Source organism: Anomalospiza imberbis, chromosome 3, assembly GCF_031753505.1.
Source record: "Anomalospiza imberbis isolate Cuckoo-Finch-1a 21T00152 chromosome 3, ASM3175350v1, whole genome shotgun sequence".
Lineage (NCBI taxonomy): Eukaryota > Metazoa > Chordata > Aves > Passeriformes > Viduidae > Anomalospiza > Anomalospiza imberbis.
The window spans coordinates 5,559,604-5,567,039 of record NC_089683.1 but is presented as its reverse complement, the minus strand read 5'-3'; the positions used below and the strand labels follow the sequence as shown (position 1 = coordinate 5,567,039).

Sequence of the window (7,436 nt, the reverse complement as noted above, 5' to 3'; positions counted from 1 at the left end):
ATCCTCAAAAGGGATATGAAGAGGGGTGCAAGACTGGGGCTGGAGCTCTCAACAAGGGACAGAGAATCATGAAATGGTTTAGGTAAGAAGTGACTTTCACAATCATCCTGTTCTAACCCCTGCTGTGGGCAGGGACACCTTACACTAAACCAGGTTGCTCCAAACCCCATCCAACCTTGTCTTGAACACTTCCAGGGATGGAGTGTCCACAAGTTCTCTGGCAAGTGTGTCCCAGTGCCTCACCAGAAATGGGCTGCTGTTTCTCCTTCTGCAGTCAGTCCAAGGTCACATAATATCTGAAGCCTACTCTTCTTGTTGGCAGCAACCAAGGTGCTTTCTGCCACCTCAAAGACTGTGGCACTAAATCTGTTGGAGCTTGGATGTGTCCTTTTATTTTTTCATACTTTTGGTAATTTTTATCCTCTCTCCCATCCCACCTGAGGGTGAGTTTTGAAAAGTTCCTGTCTCTGAAGCTTGCTGCTTTCTCATGAGAAGGAACTGTATTACACCAGGGCTTGCTGTTTTCAGCAGGTGAGTTGCAGAATGGAAACAAGCTGCCAGAGGAGATGGAGGGAGGCTGGTGTTAAACTGAATGGGCTTAATTCTGAACTCACGGTGCCTTTGCACTTCTCTAAGACAACTTGAATAGTGTTTTTCTTGATTCATAATGATGTCAGTAAGAAGAGAAACCGAACAGACTCTAATTTAATCCCAGGCTTTGGCAAGAACCTCCATCTCCCTTTAATGAGTGGAGGTTCTTTTCATTAGGCTCCCAAAGACCCCGGTGCTGGGTGCCAGTACAAAACCCGAGATAGGCAGACGTTTATGTAATGGCAGCAGGCAGAGTGTCTTAGAGAAATAGAAAAGGCATTTTAATCGTGGTATTAGGCTAGATTCCACAAGACAGTATGGAAGGCATCAAGATGCGAATGCCATAACAATCTGGAGTGTGTTACCACTGCATTGATCTAATATTGCAATGTAGTAATAGTAATTTCAGGGATATCTTGCAAAAATGCACTCTGAGTTACAATGGAAAAAAAATAGGGGGGAGGAGAGGAGGAAGAAAGGAAAAGTTAAAGCCCGTGCAGCTGCTAACAGGGGAGCAGCTTTTTATCTGTTCTCTGAGCTACAATCTGTGCTGTTAATCAAGAGCAGTGTCCAAGGTTTCCTTGGAGAAGATAGGGCTGCAAAAAATAAGAACTGAGTTGCCCTCTTTAGCTACTCATGTATACACAAATCAAATAAGGGTCCAATATTAAGGCATCTCTGGGCCCAGCAGCCCAACTGAAAACAAACATACGGTTGCTCTCCACAGAATGATGGAGAAACTTGGTTTGGGAAGAGACAGGCACAGGCAAAGGAAAGCCCCCACTCCCAGTCCACTTCTGAGCAGCAGGAGACTTGGTGATTGCAGAGGGGTTAAGGAAAGACACTGTCTGTGCTCAGCTCTCATCTCAGGGGTGATGATCTCATCAGCAGCAGCGATGATCTACAAAGAGGTAGAAACATTTCACCAGCACCAGGCCTGATACTGCCAACAGTGCTGTGGAATAAGCCTGGCAGTGTGTTTGGAAGGGTTGTTCCCACACTTGGAGCCTCTATCCCCAATAAACCTCATCTCTGAACACATTATGCATACATTTGCCACATTGCTCTGCAGAGCCAGTACCAGGCTCCGTGGAAATACAGAACGGTTTGAGCTGGAAGGGACCTTAAAGTTCATCTAGTTCCAAACACTCACGAGAAGCATGAAAGCAACTTAAGTTTTGCTTGCCCATTGATCCCTCTTGCCTTGGTAGCAGAGAACATAGTGTAATTTTAGGGAACAACTGTTTCTAAGTGTGCCTGATCCCAAGTGTGCCTGATCCTAAGTGTGCAAGCGCAGCTGGGAGCAATGCAGTGTGCGCAGAGGTGGCAAGATACGTTCATTTGGCTCTACAGGTGGCCATGAAGATTCCCTGAAGTAGTGGAGTATCCAGAGTTGGATAACATGGTCTTGGGACATCTCTTGAGCTGCTATAGTGCAGACACACTCGAAGAGATTGAAGAGCTCATTAAAGAAAAGGCTGCTGATGTAGTAGGCAGGGAGTGTGGTTGGAATGTTACAGGAGCCTTGCTTGGATTCACAGCCAAAGTAGACACAAGGTGGTGAAGTCACAGGGTCAGAGAATCACAGAATCATTCAGCACCCTCAGTTGGTCCTCATTAGACTTGTGCTCCTGACCCTCCCTCAGTCCTGTTCCCTTCTCTGGACACCCTCCAGCCCCTCAATGTCCTTCCTGGTTTGAAGGCCCAGAACTGGACACAACATTTGATGTGTGGCCTCACCAGTGCCCAGCAGAGGGACAATGACTGCTCTGGTCCTCTTGGCCACACTAATGCTAGTACAGGTCAGGTGCCACTGGCCTTCCTGGCCACCTGGGCACACTGTTTTAATTATGGTAGGACCCTTGGATTGATTCTTCTGGTCTTCACTGGCTGATGATTCCCAGAATGGTCACAAATCATTTTCCTTCTGATCTAGGGGCTAATAGGATGTTAGATACATATGGCAAATTATTCACACCCTTTATTTCAGAGCTGGCATGACCCAGAGTGGGAAATAGAGGGCTTTGAACTTCACAACATTGTCTTTTGTTTTATTTTTCATATCGGTCATGCTTTTATGTCCTTATTACTATGCAAACCAAGCAGAGGGGCGAGTTAAATTTTTTAGGAAGATAGGATTCTTTGATTCCATTTCAACTTCCACAGAACAAATAGCCATGCAGCCATGGGTAAAATGCAGAGGTGTTGTTTATGACAACAGAACTAATTGTTTAGGAAAATAAATAGAGGTTAGGAATATAAGAAAGAGAGATATGAAAAGATAGTCTGAAAGATGCAGAGTTTGACTTCTAAGAAGTTACTTAAGTGTAAAGTTAAACTCTGCCTAAAAACGTTAAATAAAATTTGGTTCCTTATCAACATAGAAGATCAAAGCTTGGCTTTATTCCATTTCTTATTTTGTTCATTTTTATTTAAGATTTGAGCCTCCACTCAGAGAAAGAGTGTTAAACCAGCCTTTCCCTGTGCTGAGTTGTAAAGAAAGTGGTAAAGCAAATGGGATCCTATAGGTAATACACACAGTAAAATGTACAAAAGATGGTAGATATAATTTTATATCACATGTTTAGAAAACATAAAGATTTTGAAAATTATAACAATGACGGTTTTTTACCCCCTTAATTTTAAATTGTCCAAAAGAACATGTTTTAAATAGCTGAAAAGTTAGGAATTTTCTCACTCTTTGCACCCTGCAGGATGCTGCAAGCACTGAAGCGATGTTGCCACCTTGTGGAACAGGAAAGAACTCTGTTCCTTTACGGGAAAAAAAAAAAAAAAAAAAAAAAAAAAACAAAAAAAAAAAAAAACAAAACAGCTTTCCCTCCTTGTACTTTTGTACTTTCTGCCAAGTTAAAAAGAATAGTCCTGTGCCTTAGGAGGAAAGGGGCCGATGGCCTGAGGATGTTCTGGGAAGGAGCTGGAATTGGAGTGCCCACAACTCCACTGCTCATTCTCAGAAATAAGTATATTGTCTTTGATTTTCTTCTTTGTAATTCCCATCCCCTGCACTCTTTTTTTTTTTTTTTTTTTTCTTTTTCTTTCTCAAGGACTGATCATCTGGACACTGTCTTGCAATCAAAACTTGTAATTTTCATAAAGTTCCATGGATTCTCATCCTGTAAGAAGCAAAAAGAAATATCCCCTGGCTTTTATGCTCTGTGGTCCTGAGTCCTTGCATAAGAAAAGTTCCCACTGACTTAGGCAGACTTTTGTCTGGTTTCTGAAGCCACACTTCTCCATGAGATTCATAAAGGAAACCTTCAAAACCTGTGGGTGCATGCCCAGCTTGTGTGGGCCAGCGCTTTGGAGAACACACATCACTTTTATGCTCAGGAAATCAAAACTGGGCACAGGGAAACGATCACTTTAGCTTTCAAAAAGAGCAAGTGCCTGACCTGGAATTTGCAGTATTTAATTTCAGTGTGGAACAACATGATGGAGAGATTTGGCTGTGTTTGGCAGGAGGATGCAAACCAGTATCACCAGGGACAGCTGTTCCATCACGGACACTCTTCCTGGCTGAAGAGCAAAATCCAGATTCCTCACATCTTTACCCTCTTTCTTTCTTTTATGGCATCCAGAGCTGACCTGCAGAGTGGGGAATTTAAGGGACGTTCTCAGAAAATTTTCAGGTACAGAGGGGTTATCCTACTTTTTCTATTAAATTTTAGCTTTCCTGAGCTAATCTGTCTCTCCAGGAAAATGGGGCATTAGGTTTTGTATCTACCAGCAGGCCCTAAACACACAGAAATTATTACTATCAGGAATTCTAAAAACTTTTTTTCCTTAATAACAATTTTTTTTTCTCTGACAACATGGGAGTTTTAATTCGAAGCATGTTTTAATTTAAAAAATGGGAAATTGAGTTTTCAACATATGCTCAGATGCTAGGATATATCTGCATTTCATTATTTCTTTTTTCTTCTATTTTCTCTTGCCTTTTCTGCTTTTTTGCAGTGGCAAAACAAGGTAAAATAGAATACAAAATAAAATAATAAAATAAAATAGGAATATTTTAAAATAAAATGAAACAAAAGAAATTAAAGCACAAAACAAAATTATAAGAGGTATACAAAAGTGTTGAGAGGGAAAAAGAGGAAATATCAATAAAAGCATGTTTTAACTCTAGTAGTTTTAAGTCTACCCCTAAAATAAAATGAAAAAATAGTCAAGACTTCTTTTTTTTTTAATGAAAACTCAGGACTGTTTCTGTTTCTGGTCAGCACTATTTATAAGTGATCACCGCTGAATCGTTCAGCCTCTGGCAACGCCGGCATCTGACCAGCGGTGGGTAAACAGCGGCTCCTGTCATACAATGTGAGTCACAAACTTCCATTTACAAAATATGTTTACCCCACTATGTGCTTGGGCATGAATGCTACCTTCTTTTTTGTCTCCAGGTCTGCATTTCCCCTCCAAAGGGTCCTGGAGAGCCCCAGGAGCTCCAGCGCTTCCCGCGTACGTGCGTGTGCACACACACGCACACACACACACACAAACATGGACACAGAGCCTCCCACCTTCCCCCTGGGACGTGGGGTAGCAAGTTATAAATCCAAACCCATCCCAAGAAAGGAGGTCTGGTCAGCATGGCAGTCCAGCTTCGTGCTGCCTACAGCTCCGAGACTTTGGCATTAAAGGAGCAAGGAGGAATTGGTGGTTTGTGTTTATTCTTTAAAAAAAAAAAAAAAAAAACAAATTAAACTGTTGAACACTGAGGTCTGGACCACCCCAACAACTTAAAGGCTGATCCAACTGATAAAAATATGATGCCCTGATAATCTCCTCTTTGGTGGCATTCAGGGGTGTTGGGGCCTGAAACTGAAGGTTTTCTGCCAATGCCCATTCCTCTCCACCCAGCAAAGCCCCAAAATCCTCATTCCCACATGACACATTGCAAAAAACTCTGGGTTACTCCCATCCTAGCAAGAAACCAGGATGGGAACTCCAAATGTGTCCCCTCCCTGCCCCCCATATAATTGCCCATCCTGAAGCACCTTGAAGCGCCATGGATATTTCCAACAGAATTGAAGCTGGGCTCCTGTCCACATCAATCCAGCACTGGAATAAACACATCCCTTGAATGGAGTCAGATTTGTCTAGAAAGGGTAATGAAAGAAGGAACCTTCAAGGCTATATAACCTTTATGTGTCCCTCTCTTTTATATCATAGGGAAACAAATTTATAGTTGAAATAAACGGATTCACAGAAATTTTGACCAAGTGTAGTTTAATAGTAATGATAATTTCTTGCAAGGTCATATTTTACCTGGAATCAAGTCAATGTCTATAAAAATGCTATAATGAATTGGCAAAATGATTCCTGCAATTTTTTTTTTCTGCTGTTTTTCTTCTACAAAGCAATTTTGGTTAGCAAAGAGAGATGCAACTCCTGCCAACTCAAGTGCCAAAGCACTGAAAGGCACAGTAGGCAATTTCATGGTCAGTGACATACTTTTATTTTAAAATCAAGCTGGAGAACTGAGAAAAACACAGGGACAAAATTTGCAGATTAGTGTCGAAAAATGCTTGTGGGCAGCTAAGGGAGCCTGAAAGGTGAACTCGTGCCTTTAGCCGTTAACTCTCCAACAGGTGCAATAGGGTGGAAAGGAGTGACCAATTTTACCACTCCCAGGCTCTGGTGCTACTGGAACCTGCGTGACATTCCCCAAAAACTGTGTGAATGTCAAAAACCTGCAGTTTGAGCAGAGTTTCTGCGGGTTTTAAGTTTTCCCTTTCTCCCTCCCACCCCAGCCCCATCGTTCCCCTGCAAATACGACAACGCTTTTCTGAAAAAAAGGACTGAAAATGCCAGAGTTTGGACTATCAGATTTTTTCCTTTGGACCAGTGAAGTGTAAGGAAGAAAAAGAAAACACCACTTACCAGACAGGAAAAATTTAAATCATCAAAATGAAATAAAACAGAAGCTGGGGAAAGCTGTTTTTAATGAAGACCATTACAGAGAGAGGTGGTGTTTTCCTTCCCTCTGTGTTTGTGTGTGTGCAAACCGTTTTCTATCCAGTCACAATCAGGGAGCTGAAAAATCTGTCTTTAATTGCAGATGTTGTAAAAATAATCACATAGGAGACTAAACTAGCATTAAAAATGTGAATTCTTGACTTGTTGCCTTGGCGTGGAACATCTTTCTATTGAACTGCTTATAAAGCAGTAAACTATGAGTCAAAATTTCTTCAAGAAGATGCCTTTTCTTGTTATGGTTATTTTACTTCAGAGGGGGTTTCTTGGCTTTGCCAGAAAAAGGAGATGGTGGGGAATGTGTGCTCTGTCTTAAAAGACGGCTTTGTTTTTAATTATCCTTGCTGCAAAATACAGCGAGATCTTTCTGCTTCCATTTTTTTTAGCTCAGATAAAATTCTCAGCATTTCAGCATTTTTTTCTCCTCTGCAGCTTTTTCCCATTTGAACTGTTATTTATTACTTCTTTACTACCTTTCATGCAGTTAAATGAAAATCTTGATGCTTAACGGTGAAAACACCAAAAGGAATTTAATTTTATTTTCAGGGTAATGTTGCCCTCAAAAGAACAATCTGCCTCCAAACAATGAGAAATTGTTTCTCCAATCCCACCTACCCTCCTCCTCCTTCCCTGAGTCTTCTGTTGAGTTTCGATCCCGCTAAGGGAAAAGGGGTATTTTGTTAGTTTGAAATCAGATTGCTGTTGCCTTTTTAGTACCTTTATAAATCCAGGAACATTAGCTGAAATGAAGTCTGGTGCAAAATGTTTCCTTTCTATGGGACCTAACACATTGAAGGGTGCCAGTAGGTGGTCACTGTTCATAGACTTTAAAATGCAGATTAAGTCCAGCT

General features: G+C 41.5%; 1 long non-coding RNA gene across 3 annotated transcripts; it reads left to right on the top strand.

Moving 5' to 3' along the window:
* Positions 1 to 393: 393 nt before the first annotated feature.
* On the top strand, positions 394 to 5,262 carry LOC137470179 (uncharacterized). 3 transcript variants are annotated; one of them, XR_010996928.1, is made up of 3 exons: positions 394 to 531; positions 4,833 to 4,926; positions 5,010 to 5,262. It is a non-coding gene; the product is annotated as an uncharacterized lncRNA (long non-coding RNA). The 3 variants fall into 3 exon arrangements; XR_010996927.1 differs by lacking the exon at positions 394 to 531 and adding an exon at positions 2,219 to 2,444; XR_010996926.1 differs by lacking the exon at positions 394 to 531 and adding an exon at positions 2,451 to 3,119.
* Positions 5,263 to 7,436: the final 2,174 nt, after the last annotated feature.